A 12,420-nucleotide genomic window follows, 5' to 3' on the forward strand; every position below is an offset into this window, starting at 1 on the left:
CAGAGGGTAGTTATGCTTCTCATCTCCTTTACAGACAGAAGCAGAGTGGCGCAGCGGAAGCGTGCTGGGCCCATAACCCAGAGGTCGATGGATCGAAACCATCCTCTGCTAAGCAATCAATTTCACTGTTTCCACCATTGTAATTGAGGCAAGTTCGTTTCTAGGCCAACGCATTGTTCCTCTTCTTTGGAGGTGTTTTAAGGTCTTTGTGAACGAATTTTGCTCTTCATGATAGCAGAAGTAGTCAGTCTAAGCCATGCGAATCACAGACGTCACCGACATCACCAACATCACCAACATCACAGCTGTCACAGAAGCGTTGGTGCTATAGTGGTAAGCATAGCTGCCTTCCTAGCAGTTGACCCGGGTTCGATTCCCGGCCAACGCATTTCTTTCAAGGTTTTGTCACCTGTCTCCTATGCTTGCTCTTTCATGGTAAAAAATTTTGCAGCTAGAAGCACCCTTTCAGCTCCTTACATTACAATGCTCCTCCCATTACAATGCTCCTCCCAAAAGGGTCCCATGGCTCTAGAGCCTCATCTGCTACATAACAACTTTCTTGTCCTAAGTATTAAGCCACGCGAAGCTCTGTAAACATCCCAGTCTTAGTCTTCTAATGTCAAAAATATTTTGACACTTAAAAAAAAAAAAAAAAAAAAAAAAAGTTTCAAACAGTTACAGAGATTGATCAGTGGATTGCGTGGCTAAATGCGTGGGTCAGACATGGGGGATTAGCTCAAATGGTAGAGCGCTCGCTTAGCATGCGAGAGGTAGCGGGATCGATGCCCGCATCCTCCAAAAACTTTTTGACTTTTTCAAACATCTTTTTAGCTAATGCTCATGGCACTCTTAGCCAAGCATGCGAGAGGTAGCGGGATCGATGCCCGCATCCTCCAAAAACTTTTTGACTTTTTCAAACATCTTTTTAGCTAATGCTCATGGCACTCTTAGCCAAACCAAAGAGTTGCACACACCCAGCTTTGCCAATCCTTCGATAGCTCAGCTGGTAGAGCGGAGGACTGTAGTAGAACAATCGGCAATCCTTAGGTCGCTGGTTCGATTCCGGCTCGAAGGACATTTTTTTGGGGGTATGTTTTCATTTGGGATGTTTCAAGCTGCTGAAACACACACACTTCCGCTGACCCCTACTCTTAACACTAGAAACACCCTTTCCAGAGAGGTCTCCCGTCAACATTGGGACTTTAAAACAGGCACAGAGACCAAGCTTTCAGTTGAGAGCACATCTAAGGCTCGCCAAAGAACCACCTTTAGCTGTGACGTGCAACCAAATCAAAAAGGGGACCTCGTCCCTGGGTGGGCTTGAACCACCAACCTTTCGGTTAACAGCCGAACGCGCTAACCGATTGCGCCACAGAGACAACGGTGCTGCATGCTCGTGACTAGGCACAAGCGAAAACCCAAATGCTGGTCTCCAGGTGGACTTCAGCCCATAACAATCGGCTTTTAAGCTAAACTTGCTGAAACGGCAGAGACCGCCTTCCCGCTAGCAGCTTGACAGAAACCAGAGGGTAGTTATGCTTCTCATCTCCTTTACAGACAGAAGCAGAGTGGCGCAGCGGAAGCGTGCTGGGCCCATAACCCAGAGGTCGATGGATCGAAACCATCCTCTGCTAAGCAATCAATTTTACTGTTTCCACCATTGTAATTGAGGCAAGTTCGTTTCTAGGCCAACGCATTGTTCCTCTTCTTTGGAGGTGTTTTAAGGTCTTTGTGAACGAATTTTGCTCTTCATGATAGCAGAAGTAGTCAGTCTAAGCCATGCGAATCACAGACGTCACCGACATCACCGACATCACAGCTGTCACAGAAGCGTTGGTGGTATAGTGGTAAGCATAGCTGCCTTCCAAGCAGTTGACCCGGGTTCCAGGTGGACTTCAATTTTACTGTTTCCACCATTGTAATTGAGGCAGGTTCGTTTCTAGGCCAACGCATTGTTCCTCTTCTTTGGAGGTGTTTTAAGGTCTTTGTGAACGAATTTTGCTCTTCATGAAAGCAGAAGTAGTCAGTCTAAGCCATGCGAATCACAGACGTCACCGACATCATTGACATCACAGCTGTCACAGAAGCGTTGGTGGTATAGTGGTGAGCATAGCTGCCTTCCAAGCAGTTGACCCGGGTTCGATTCCCGGCCAACGCATTTCTTTCAAGGTTTTGTCACCTGTCTCCTATGCTTGCTCTTTCATGGTAAAAAATTTTGCAGCTAGAAGCACCCTTTCAGCTCCTTACATTACAATGCTCCTCCCATTACAATGCTCCTCCCAAAAGGGTCCCATGGCTCTAGAGCCTCATCTGCTACATAACAACTTTCTTGTCCTAAGTATTAAGCCACGCGAAGCTCTGTAAACATCCCAGTCTTAGTCTTCTAATGTCAAAAATATTTTGACACTTAAAAAAAAAAAAAAAAAGTTTCAAACAGTTACAGAGATTGACCAGTGGATTGCGTGGCTAAATGCGTGGGTCAGACATGGGGGATTAGCTCAAATGGTAGAGCGCTCGCTTAGCATGCGAGAGGTAGCGGGATCGATGCCCGCATCCTCCAAAAACTTTTTGACTTTTTCAAACATCTTTTTAGCTAATGCTCATGGCACTCTTAGCCAAGCCAAAGAGTTGCACACACCCGGCTTTGCCAATCCTTCGATAGCTCAGCTGGTAGAGCGGAGGACTGTAGTAGAACAATCGGCAATCCTTAGGTCGCTGGTTCGATTCCGGCTCGAAGGACATTTTTTTGGGGGGTATGTTTTCATTTGGGATGTTTCAAGCTGCTGAAACACACACACTTCCGCTGACCCCTGCTCTTAACACTAGAAACACCCTTTCCAGAGAGGTCTCCCGTCAACATTGGGACTTTAAAACAGGCACAGAGACCAAGCTTTCAGTTGAGAGCACATCTAAGGCTCGCCAAAGAACCACCTTTAGCTGTGACGTGCAACCAAATCAAAAAGGGGACCTCGTCCCTGGGTGGGCTTGAACCACCAACCTTTCGGTTAACAGCCGAACGCGCTAACCGATTGCGCCACAGAGACAACGGTGCTGCATGCTCGTGACTAGGCACAAGCGAAAACCCAAATGCTGGTCTCCAGGTGGACTTCAGCCCATAACAATCGGCTTTTAAGCTAAACTTGCTGAAACGGCAGAGACCGCCTTCCCGCTAGCAGCTTGACAGGAACCAGAGGGTAGTTATGCTTCTCATTTCCTTTACAGACAGAAGCAGAGTGGCGCAGCGGAAGCGTGTTGGGCCCATAACCCAGAGGTCGATGGATCGAAACCATCCTCTGCTAAGCAATCAATTTTACTGTTTCCACCATTGTAATTGAGGCAAGTTCGTTTCTAGGCCAACGCATTGTTCCTCTTCTTTGGAGGTGTTTTAAGGTCTTTGTGAACGAATTTTGCTCTTCATGATAGCAGAAGTAGTCAGTCTAAGCCATGCGAATCACAGACGTCACCGACATCACCGACATCACAGCTGTCACAGAAGCGTTGGTGGTATAGTGGTGAGCATAGCTGCCTTCCAAGCAGTTGACCCGGGTTCGATTCCCGGCCAACGCATTTCTTTCAAGGTTTTGTCACCTGTCTCCTATGCTTGCTCTTTCATGGTAAAAAATTTTGCAGCTAGAAGCACCCTTTCAGCTCCTTACATTACAATGCTCCTCCCATTACAATGCTCCTCCCAAAAGGGTCCCATGGCTCTAGAGCCTCATCTGCTACATAACAACTTTCTTGTCCTAAGTATTAAGCCACGCGAAGCTCTGTAAACATCCCAGTCTTAGTCTTCTAATGTCAAAAATATTTTGACACTTAAAAAAAAAAAAAAAAAAAAAAGTTTCAAACAGTTACAGAGATTGATCAGTGGATTGCGTGGCTAAATGCGTGGGTCAGACATGGGGGATTAGCTCGAATGGTAGAGCGCTCGCTTAGCATGCGAGAGGTAGCGGGATCGATGCCCGCATCCTCCAAAAACTTTTTGACTTTTTCAAACATCTTTTTAGCTAATGCTCATGGCACTCTTAGCCAAGCCAAAGAGTTGCACACACCCGGCCTTGCCAATCCTTCGATAGCTCAGCTGGTAGAGCGGAGGACTGTAGTAGAACAATCGGCAATCCTTAGGTCGCTGGTTCGATTCCGGCTCGAAGGACATTTTTTGGGGGGGTATGTTTTCATTTGGGATGTTTCAAGCTGCTGAAACACAAACACTTCCGCTGACCCCTGCTCATAACACTAGAAACACCCTTTCCAGAGAGGTCTCCCGTCAACATTGGGACTTTAAAACAGGCACAGAGACCAAGCTTTCAGTTGAGAGCACATCTAAGGCTCGCCAAAGAACCACCTTTAGCTGTGACGTGCAACCAAATCAAAAAGGGGACCTCGTCCCTGGGTGGGCTTGAACCACCAACCTTTCGGTTAACAGCCGAACGCGCTAACCGATTGCGCCACAGAGACAACGGTGCTGCATGCTCGTGACTAGGCACAAGCGAAAATCCAAATGCTGGTCTCCAGGTGGACTTCAGCCCATAACAATCGGCTTTTAAGCTAAACTTGCTGAAACGGCAGAGACCGCCTTCCCGCTAGCAGCTTGACAGAAACCAGAGGGTAGTTATGCTTCTCATCTCCTTTACAGACAGAAGCAGAGTGGCGCAGCGGAAGCGTGCTGGGCCCATAACCCAGAGGTCGATGGATCGAAACCATCCTCTGCTAAGCAATCAATTTTACTGTTTCCACCATTGTAATTGAGGCAAGTTCGTTTCTAGGCCAACGCATTGTTCCTCTTCTTTGGAGGTGTTTTAAGGTCTTTGTGAACGAATTTTGCTCTTCATGATAGCAGAAGTAGTCAGTCTAAGCCATGCGAATCACAGACGTCACCGACATCACCGACATCACAGCTGTCACAGAAGCGTTGGTGGTATAGTGGTAAGCATAGCTGCCTTCCAAGCAGTTGACCCGGGTTCCAGGTGGACTTCAATTTTACTGTTTCCACCATTGTAATTGAGGCAGGTTCGTTTCTAGGCCAACGCATTGTTCCTCTTCTTTGGAGGTGTTTTAAGGTCTTTGTGAACGAATTTTGCTCTTCATGATAGCAGAAGTAGTCAGTCTAAGCCATGCGAATCACAGACGTCACCGACATCATTGACATCACAGCTGTCACAGAAGCGTTGGTGGTATAGTGGTGAGCATAGCTGCCTTCCAAGCAGTTGACCCGGGTTCGATTCCCGGCCAACGCATTTCTTTCAAGGTTTTGTCACCTGTCTCCTATGCTTGCTCTTTCATGGTAAAAAATTTTGCAGCTAGAAGCACCCTTTCAGCTCCTTACATTACAATGCTCCTCCCATTACAATGCTCCTCCCAAAAGGGTCCCATGGCTCTAGAGCCTCATCTGCTACATAACAACTTTCTTGTCCTAAGTATTAAGCCACGCGAAGCTCTGTAAACATCCCAGTCTTAGTCTTCTAATGTCAAAAATATTTTGACACTTAAAAAAAAAAAAAAAAAGTTTCAAACAGTTACAGAGATTGACCAGTGGATTGCGTGGCTAAATGTGTAGGTCAGACATGGGGGATTAGCTCAAATGGTAGAGCGCTCGCTTAGCATGCGAGAGGTAGCGGGATCGATGCCCGCATCCTCCAAAAACTTTTTGACTTTTTTAAACATCTTTTTAGCTAATGCTCATGGCACTCTTAGCCAAGCCAAAGAGTTGCACACACCCGGCTTTGCTAATCCTTCGATAGCTCAGCTGGTAGAGCGGAGGACTGTAGTAGAACAATCGGCAATCCTTAGGTCGCTGGTTCGATTCCGGCTCTAAGGACATTTTTTTGGGGGGTATGTTTTCATTTGGGATGTTTCAAGCTGCTGAAACACACACACTTCCGCTGACCCCTGCTCTTAACACTAGAAACACCCTTTCCAGAGAGGTCTCCCGTCAACATTGGGACTTTAAAACAGGCACAGAGACCAAGCTTTCAGTTGAGAGCACATCTAAGGCTCGCCAAAGAACCACCTTTAGCTGTGACGTGCAACCAAATCAAAAAGGGGACCTCGTCCCTGGGTGGGCTTGAACCACCAACCTTTCGGTTAACAGCCGAACGCGCTAACCGATTGCGCCACAGAGACAACGGTGCTGCATGCTCGTGACTAGGCACAAGCGAAAACCCAAATGCTGGTCTCCAGGTGGACTTCAGCCCATAACAATCGGCTTTTAAGCTAAACTTGCTGAAACGGCAGAGACCGCCTTCCCGCTAGCAGCTTGACAGGAACCAGAGGGTAGTTATGCTTCTCATTTCCTTTACAGACAGAAGCAGAGTGGCGCAGCGGAAGCGTGCTGGGCCCATAACCCAGAGGTCGATGGATCGAAACCATCCTCTGCTAAGCAATCAATTTTACTGTTTCCACCATTGTAATTGAGGCAAGTTCGTTTCTAGGCCAACGCATTGTTCCTCTTCTTTGGAGGTGTTTTAAGGTCTTTGTGAACGAATTTTGCTCTTCATGATAGCAGAAGTAGTCAGTCTAAGCCATGCGAATCACAGACGTCACCGACATCACCGACATCACAGCTGTCACAGAAGCGTTGGTGGTATAGTGGTAAGCATAGCTGCCTTCCAAGCAGTTGACCCGGGTTCCAGGTGGACTTCAATTTTACTGTTTCCACCATTGTAATTGAGGCAGGTTCGTTTCTAGGCCAACGCATTGTTCCTCTTCTTTGGAGGTGTTTTAAGGTCTTTGTGAACGAATTTTGCTCTTCATGATAGCAGAAGTAGTCAGTCTAAGCCATGCGAATCACAGACGTCACCGACATCACCGACATCACAGCTGTCACAGAAGCGTTGGTGGTATAGTGGTGAGCATAGCTGCCTTCCAAGCAGTTGACCCGGGTTCGATTCCCGGCCAACGCATTTCTTTCAAGGTTTTGTCACCTGTCTCCTATGCTTGCTCTTTCATGGTAAAAAATTTTGCAGCTAGAAGCACCCTTTCAGCTCCTTACATTACAATGCTCCTCCCATTACAATGCTCCTCCCAAAAGGGTCCCATGGCTCTAGAGCCTCATCTGCTACATAACAACTTTCTTGTCCTAAGTATTAAGCCACGCGAAGCTCTGTAAACATCCCAGTCTTAGTCTTCTAATGTCAAAAATATTTTGACACTTAAAAAAAAAAAAAAAAAGTTTCAAACAGTTACAGAGATTGATCAGTGGATTGCGTGGCTAAATGCGTGGGACAGACATGGGGGATTAGCTCAAATGGTAGAGCGCTCGCTTAGCATGCGAGAGGTAGCGGGATCGATGCCCGCATCCTCCAAAAACTTTTTGACTTTTTCAAACATCTTTTTAGCTAATGCTCATGGCACTCTTAGCCAAGCCAAAGAGTTGCACACACCCGGCTTTGCCAATCCTTCGATAGCTCAGCTGGTAGAGCGGAGGACTGTAGTAGAACAATCGGCAATCCTTAGGTCGCTGGTTCGATTCCGGCTCGAAGGACATTTTTTTGGGGGGTATGTTTTCATTTGGGATGTTTCAAGCTGCTGAAACACACACACTTCCGCTGACCCCTGCTCTTAACACTAGAAACACCCTTTCCAGAGAGGTCTCCCGTCAACATTGGGACTTTAAAACAGGCACAGAGACCAAGCTTTCAGTTGAGAGCACATCTAAGGCTCGCCAAAGAACCACCTTTAGCTGTGACGTGCAACCAAATCAAAAAGGGGACCTCGTCCCTGGGTGGGCTTGAACCACCAACCTTTCGGTTAACAGCCGAACGCGCTAACCGATTGCGCCACAGAGACAACGGTGCTGCATGCTCGTGACTAGGCACAAGCGAAAACCCAAATGCTGGTCTCCAGGTGGACTTCAGCCCATAACAATCGGCTTTTAAGCTAAACTTGCTGAAACGGCAGAGACCGCCTTCCCGCTAGCAGCTTGACAGGAACCAGAGGGTAGTTATGCTTCTCATTTCCTTTACAGACAGAAGCAGAGTGGCGCAGCGGAAGCGTGTTGGGCCCATAACCCAGAGGTCGATGGATCGAAACCATCCTCTGCTAAGCAATCAATTTTACTGTTTCCACCATTGTAATTGAGGCAAGTTCGTTTCTAGGCCAACGCATTGTTCCTCTTCTTTGGAGGTGTTTTAAGGTCTTTGTGAACGAATTTTGCTCTTCATGATAGCAGAAGTAGTCAGTCTAAGCCATGCGAATCACAGACGTCACCGACATCACCGACATCACAGCTGTCACAGAAGCGTTGGTGGTATAGTGGTAAGCATAGCTGCCTTCCAAGCAGTTGACCCGGGTTCCAGGTGGACTTCAATTTTACTGTTTCCACCATTGTAATTGAGGCAGGTTCGTTTCTAGGCCAACGCATTGTTCCTCTTCTTTGGAGGTGTTTTAAGGTCTTTGTGAACGAATTTTGCTCTTCATGATAGCAGAAGTAGTCAGTCTAAGCCATGCGAATCACAGACGTCACCGACATCACCGACATCACAGCTGTCACAGAAGCGTTGGTGGTATAGTGGTGAGCATAGCTGCCTTCCAAGCAGTTGACCCGGGTTCGATTCCCGGCCAACGCATTTCTTTCAAGGTTTTGTCACCTGTCTCCTATGCTTGCTCTTTCATGGTAAAAAATTTTGCAGCTAGAAGCACCCTTTCAGCTCCTTACATTACAATGCTCCTCCCATTACAATGCTCCTCCCAAAAGGGTCCCATGGCTCTAGAGCCTCATCTGCTACATAACAACTTTCTTGTCCTAAGTATTAAGCCACGCGAAGCTCTGTAAACATCCCAGTCTTAGTCTTCTAATGTCAAAAATATTTTGACACTTAAAAAAAAAAAAAAAAAAAAAAAGTTTCAAACAGTTACAGAGATTGATCAGTGGATTGCGTGGCTAAATGCGTGGGTCAGACATAGGGGATTAGCTCAAATGGTAGAGTGCTCGCTTAGCATGCGAGAGGTAGCGGGATCGATGCCCGCATCCTCCAAAAACTTTTTGACTTTTTCAAACATCTTTTTAGCTAATGCTCATGGCACTCTTAGCCAAGCCAAAGAGTTGCACACACCCGGCCTTGCCAATCCTTCGATAGCTCAGCTGGTAGAGCGGAGGACTGTAGTAGAACAATCGGCAATCCTTAGGTCGCTGGTTCGATTCCGGCTCGAAGGACATTTTTTGGGGGGGTATGTTTTCATTTGGGATGTTTCAAGCTGCTGAAACACACACACTTCCGCTGACCCCTGCTCTTAACACTAGAAACACCCTTTCCAGAGAGGTCTCCCGTCAACATTGGGACTTTAAAACAGGCACAGAGACCAAGCTTTCAGTTGAGAGCACATCTAAGGCTCGCCAAAGAACCACCTTTAGCTGTGACGTGCAACCAAATCAAAAAGGGGACCTCGTCCCTGGGTGGGCTTGAACCACCAACCTTTCAGTTAACAGCCGAACGCGCTAACCGATTGCGCCACAGAGACAACGGTGCTGCATGCTCGTGACTAGGCACAAGCGAAAACCCAAATGCTGGTCTCCAGGTGGACTTCAGCCCATAACAATCGGCTTTTAAGCTAAACTTGCTGAAACGGCAGAGACCGGCTTCCCGCTAGCAGCTTGACAGGAACCAGAGGGTAGTTATGCTTCTCATCTCCTTTACAGACAGAAGCAGAGTGGCGCAGCGGAAGCGTGTTGGGCAATAACCCAGAGGTCGATGGATCGAAACCATCCTCTGCTAAGCAATCAATTTTACTGTTTCCACCATTGTAATTGAGGCAAGTTCGTTTCTAGGCCAACGCATTGTTCCTCTTCTTTGGAGGTGTTTTAAGGTCTTTGTGAACGAATTTTGCTCTTCATGATAGCAGAAGTAGTCAGTCTAAGCCATGCGAATCACAGACGTCACCGACGTCACCGACATCACCGACATCACAGCTGTCACAGAAGCGTTGGTGGTATAGTGGTGAGCATAGCTGCCTTCCAAGCAGTTGACCCGGGGTCGATTCCCGGCCAACGCATTTCTTTCAAGGTTTTGTCACCTGTCTCCTATGCTTGCTCTTTCATGGTAAAAAATTTTGCAGCTAGAAGCACCCTTTCAGCTCCTTACATTACAATGCTCCTCCCATTACAATGCTCCTCCCAAAAGGGTCCCATGGCTCTAGAGCCTCATCTGCTACATAACAACTTTCTTGTCCTAAGTATTAAGCCACGCGAAGCTCTGTAAACATCCCAGTCTTAGTCTTCTAATGTCAAAAATATTTTGACACTTAAAAAAAAAAAAAAAAAAAGTTTCAAACAGTTACAGAGATTGATCAGTGGATTGCGTGGCTAAATGCGTGGGTCAGACATGGGGGATTAGCTCAAATGGTAGAGCGCTCGCTTAGCAATGCGAGAGGTAGCGGGATCGATGCCCGCATCCTCCAAAAACTTTTTGACTTTTTCAAACATCTTTTTAGCTAATGCTCATGGCACTCTTAGCCAAGCCAAAGAGTTGCACACACCCGGCTTTGCCAATCCTTCGATAGCTCAGCTGGTAGAGCGGAGGACTGTAGTAGAACAATGTGCAATCCTTAGGTCGCTGGTTCGATTCCGGCTCGAAGGACATTTTTTTGGGGGGTATGTTTTCATTTGGGATGTTTCAAGCTGCTGAAACACACACACTTCCGCTGACCCCTGCTCTTAACACTAGAAACACCCTTTCCAGAGAAGTCTCCCGTCAACATTGGGACTTTAAAACAGGCACAGAGACCAAGCTTTCAGTTGAGAGCACATCTAAGGCTCGCCAAAGAACCACCTTTAGCTGTGACGTGCAACCAAATCAAAAAGGGGACCTCGTCCCTGGGTGGGCTTGAACCACCAACCTTTCGGTTAACAGCCGAACGCGCTAACCGATTGCGCCACAGAGACAACGGTGCTGCATGCTCGTGACTAGGCACAAGCGAAAACCCAAATGCTGGTCTCCAGGTGGACTTCAGCCCATAACAATCGGCTTTTAAGCTAAACTTGCTGAAACGGCAGAGACCGCCTTCCCGCTAGCAGCTTGACAGGAACCAGAGGGTAGTTATGCTTCTCATCTCCTTTACAGACAGAAGCAGAGTGGCGCAGCGGAAGCGTGCTGGGCCCATAACCCAGAGGTCGATGGATCGAAACCATCCTCTGCTAAGCAATCAATTTTACTGTTTCCACCATTGTAATTGAGGCAAGTTCGTTTCTAGGCCAACGCATTGTTCCTCTTCTTTGGAGGTGTTTTAAGGTCTTTGTGAACGAATTTTGCTCTTCATGATAGCAGAAGTAGTCAGTCTAAGCCATGCGAATCACAGACGTCACCGACATCACCGACATCAAAGCTGTCACAGAAGCGTTGGTGGTATAGTGGTAAGCATAGCTGCCTTCCAAGCAATTGACCCGGGTTCCAGGTGGACTTCAATTTTACTGTTTCCACCATTGTAATTGAGGCAAGTTCGTTTCTAGGCCAACGCATTGTTCCTCTTCTTTGGAGGTGTTTTAAGGTCTTTGTGAACGAATTTTGCTCTTCATGATAGCAGAAGTAGTCAGTCTAAGCCATGCGAATCACAGACGTCACCGACATCACCGACATCACAGCTGTCAAAGAAGCGTTGGTGGTATAGTGGTAAGCGTAGCTGCCTTCCAAGCAGTTGACCCGGGTTCGATTCCCGGCCAACGCATTTCTTTCAAGGTTTTGTCACCTGTCTCCTATGCTTGCTCTTTCATGGTAAAAAATTTTGCAGCTAGAAGCACCCTTTCAGCTCCTTACATTACAATGCTCCTCCCATTACAATGCTCCTCCCAAAAGGGTCCCATGGCTCTAGAGCCTCATCTGCTACATAACAACTTTCTTGTCCTAAGTATTAAGCCACGCGAAGCTCTGTAAACATCCCAGTCTTAGTCTTCTAATGTCAAAAATATTTTGACACTTAAAAAAAAAAAAAAAAAAAAAAAGTTTCAAACAGTTACAGAGATTGATCAGTGGATTGCGTGGCTAAATGCGTGGGTCAGACATGGGGGATTAGCTCAAATGGTAGAGCGCTCGCTTAGCAATGCGAGAGGTAGCGGGATCGATGCCCGCATCCTCCAAAAACTTTTTGACTTTTTCAAACATCTTTTTAGCTAATGCTCATGGCACTCTTAGCCAAGCCAAAGAGTTGCACACACCCGGCCTTGCCAATCCTTCGATAGCTCAGCTGGTAGAGCGGAGGACTGTAGTAGAACAATGTGCAATCCTTAGGTCGCTGGTTCGATTCCGGCTCGAAGGACATTTTTTTGGGGGGTATGTTTTCATTTGGGATGTTTCAAGCTGCTGAAACACACACACTTCCGCTGACCCCTGCTCTTAACACTAGAAACACCCTTTCCAGAGAAGTCTCCCGTCAACATTGGGACTTTAAAACAGGCACAGAGACCAAGCTTTCAGTTGAGAGCACATCTAA

At 47.0% G+C, this 12,420-nt stretch overlaps 23 non-coding genes across 23 annotated transcripts; 17 read left to right on the top strand and 6 right to left on the bottom strand.

The window, feature by feature from the left end:
* Positions 1 to 725: 725 nt before the first annotated feature.
* TRNAA-AGC (transfer RNA alanine (anticodon AGC)) lies at positions 726 to 798 on the top strand. Its single transcript has one exon. It is a non-coding gene; the product is annotated as a tRNA-Ala (tRNA).
* Positions 799 to 988: 190 nt separating this feature from the next.
* On the top strand, positions 989 to 1,075 carry TRNAY-GUA (transfer RNA tyrosine (anticodon GUA)). Its single transcript is given in 2 exon segments — positions 989 to 1,025; positions 1,040 to 1,075. It is a non-coding gene; the product is annotated as a tRNA-Tyr (tRNA).
* Positions 1,076 to 1,305: 230 nt separating this feature from the next.
* Positions 1,306 to 1,379, bottom strand: TRNAN-GUU (transfer RNA asparagine (anticodon GUU)). Its single transcript has one exon. It is a non-coding gene; the product is annotated as a tRNA-Asn (tRNA).
* A 707-nt stretch (positions 1,380 to 2,086) lies between these two features.
* TRNAG-UCC (transfer RNA glycine (anticodon UCC)) lies at positions 2,087 to 2,158 on the top strand. Its single transcript has one exon. It is a non-coding gene; the product is annotated as a tRNA-Gly (tRNA).
* A 329-nt stretch (positions 2,159 to 2,487) lies between these two features.
* On the top strand, positions 2,488 to 2,560 carry TRNAA-AGC (transfer RNA alanine (anticodon AGC)). The gene has a single exon. It is a non-coding gene; the product is annotated as a tRNA-Ala (tRNA).
* Positions 2,561 to 2,652: 92 nt separating this feature from the next.
* Positions 2,653 to 2,739, top strand: TRNAY-GUA (transfer RNA tyrosine (anticodon GUA)). Its single transcript is given in 2 exon segments — positions 2,653 to 2,689; positions 2,704 to 2,739. It is a non-coding gene; the product is annotated as a tRNA-Tyr (tRNA).
* A 231-nt stretch (positions 2,740 to 2,970) lies between these two features.
* TRNAN-GUU (transfer RNA asparagine (anticodon GUU)) lies at positions 2,971 to 3,044 on the bottom strand. Its single transcript has one exon. It is a non-coding gene; the product is annotated as a tRNA-Asn (tRNA).
* Positions 3,045 to 3,495: 451 nt separating this feature from the next.
* Positions 3,496 to 3,567, top strand: TRNAG-UCC (transfer RNA glycine (anticodon UCC)). Its single transcript has one exon. It is a non-coding gene; the product is annotated as a tRNA-Gly (tRNA).
* Positions 3,568 to 4,066: 499 nt separating this feature from the next.
* On the top strand, positions 4,067 to 4,153 carry TRNAY-GUA (transfer RNA tyrosine (anticodon GUA)). Its single transcript is given in 2 exon segments — positions 4,067 to 4,103; positions 4,118 to 4,153. It is a non-coding gene; the product is annotated as a tRNA-Tyr (tRNA).
* Positions 4,154 to 4,384: 231 nt separating this feature from the next.
* TRNAN-GUU (transfer RNA asparagine (anticodon GUU)) lies at positions 4,385 to 4,458 on the bottom strand. Its single transcript has one exon. It is a non-coding gene; the product is annotated as a tRNA-Asn (tRNA).
* Positions 4,459 to 5,165: 707 nt separating this feature from the next.
* Positions 5,166 to 5,237, top strand: TRNAG-UCC (transfer RNA glycine (anticodon UCC)). Its single transcript has one exon. It is a non-coding gene; the product is annotated as a tRNA-Gly (tRNA).
* A 329-nt stretch (positions 5,238 to 5,566) lies between these two features.
* TRNAA-AGC (transfer RNA alanine (anticodon AGC)) lies at positions 5,567 to 5,639 on the top strand. Its single transcript has one exon. It is a non-coding gene; the product is annotated as a tRNA-Ala (tRNA).
* A 410-nt stretch (positions 5,640 to 6,049) lies between these two features.
* TRNAN-GUU (transfer RNA asparagine (anticodon GUU)) lies at positions 6,050 to 6,123 on the bottom strand. Its single transcript has one exon. It is a non-coding gene; the product is annotated as a tRNA-Asn (tRNA).
* A 707-nt stretch (positions 6,124 to 6,830) lies between these two features.
* Positions 6,831 to 6,902, top strand: TRNAG-UCC (transfer RNA glycine (anticodon UCC)). The gene has a single exon. It is a non-coding gene; the product is annotated as a tRNA-Gly (tRNA).
* A 329-nt stretch (positions 6,903 to 7,231) lies between these two features.
* On the top strand, positions 7,232 to 7,304 carry TRNAA-AGC (transfer RNA alanine (anticodon AGC)). Its single transcript has one exon. It is a non-coding gene; the product is annotated as a tRNA-Ala (tRNA).
* A 92-nt stretch (positions 7,305 to 7,396) lies between these two features.
* On the top strand, positions 7,397 to 7,483 carry TRNAY-GUA (transfer RNA tyrosine (anticodon GUA)). Its single transcript is given in 2 exon segments — positions 7,397 to 7,433; positions 7,448 to 7,483. It is a non-coding gene; the product is annotated as a tRNA-Tyr (tRNA).
* Positions 7,484 to 7,714: 231 nt separating this feature from the next.
* Positions 7,715 to 7,788, bottom strand: TRNAN-GUU (transfer RNA asparagine (anticodon GUU)). Its single transcript has one exon. It is a non-coding gene; the product is annotated as a tRNA-Asn (tRNA).
* Positions 7,789 to 8,495: 707 nt separating this feature from the next.
* On the top strand, positions 8,496 to 8,567 carry TRNAG-UCC (transfer RNA glycine (anticodon UCC)). The gene has a single exon. It is a non-coding gene; the product is annotated as a tRNA-Gly (tRNA).
* A 500-nt stretch (positions 8,568 to 9,067) lies between these two features.
* TRNAY-GUA (transfer RNA tyrosine (anticodon GUA)) lies at positions 9,068 to 9,154 on the top strand. The gene is given in 2 exon segments: positions 9,068 to 9,104; positions 9,119 to 9,154. It is a non-coding gene; the product is annotated as a tRNA-Tyr (tRNA).
* Positions 9,155 to 10,487: 1,333 nt separating this feature from the next.
* Positions 10,488 to 10,574, top strand: TRNAY-GUA (transfer RNA tyrosine (anticodon GUA)). The gene is given in 2 exon segments: positions 10,488 to 10,524; positions 10,539 to 10,574. It is a non-coding gene; the product is annotated as a tRNA-Tyr (tRNA).
* A 231-nt stretch (positions 10,575 to 10,805) lies between these two features.
* Positions 10,806 to 10,879, bottom strand: TRNAN-GUU (transfer RNA asparagine (anticodon GUU)). The gene has a single exon. It is a non-coding gene; the product is annotated as a tRNA-Asn (tRNA).
* A 707-nt stretch (positions 10,880 to 11,586) lies between these two features.
* On the top strand, positions 11,587 to 11,658 carry TRNAG-UCC (transfer RNA glycine (anticodon UCC)). Its single transcript has one exon. It is a non-coding gene; the product is annotated as a tRNA-Gly (tRNA).
* A 501-nt stretch (positions 11,659 to 12,159) lies between these two features.
* TRNAY-GUA (transfer RNA tyrosine (anticodon GUA)) lies at positions 12,160 to 12,246 on the top strand. Its single transcript is given in 2 exon segments — positions 12,160 to 12,196; positions 12,211 to 12,246. It is a non-coding gene; the product is annotated as a tRNA-Tyr (tRNA).
* Positions 12,247 to 12,420: the final 174 nt, after the last annotated feature.

This window comes from Hyla sarda, chromosome 3 (assembly GCF_029499605.1).
Source record: "Hyla sarda isolate aHylSar1 chromosome 3, aHylSar1.hap1, whole genome shotgun sequence".
In the NCBI taxonomy this organism is placed as follows: Eukaryota; Metazoa; Chordata; class Amphibia; order Anura; family Hylidae; genus Hyla; species Hyla sarda.